We start from the raw sequence: 410 nt of genomic DNA on the forward strand, positions 1-410 counted from the left end.
GTGCTGCTGCTGCTGCTGCCGCTAGTGTGGAGCTGCAGCAGCGGCTGCAGCAGCCGCAGCAGCAGCCGCTGCAGCAGCCGCAACAGCAGCCGCTGCAGCAGATGCTGCAGCAGATGCTGCAGCAGATGCTGCAGCAGATGCTGCAGCAGCTGAGCAGCCTCTCTCGTGTGGTGTACGTACACCTGAGCTGTGCATACACCCGAGCTGAACCTGCAGTGTATGTGCTGCATGCAGACGCGTTGAAGCATGCTCTTGCTACCTCGCCTTCCTCCCTCATTGCTGGATAGCCAGCTAGCTAGCTAGCTAGCTAGATAGATAGATAGATAGATAGCTAGCTAGCTAGATGGCTAGCTGTGTGGTTCTGTGTGGGGTCGGCTAGCTGGCTTGTCGTCAGCTAGACACCCAGCTAG

The sequence above is a fragment of the Eimeria mitis genome, genomic scaffold, assembly GCF_000499745.2.
Source record: "Eimeria mitis Houghton genomic scaffold, Emh_scaff3942, whole genome shotgun sequence".
NCBI lineage: Eukaryota > Apicomplexa > Conoidasida > Eucoccidiorida > Eimeriidae > Eimeria > Eimeria mitis.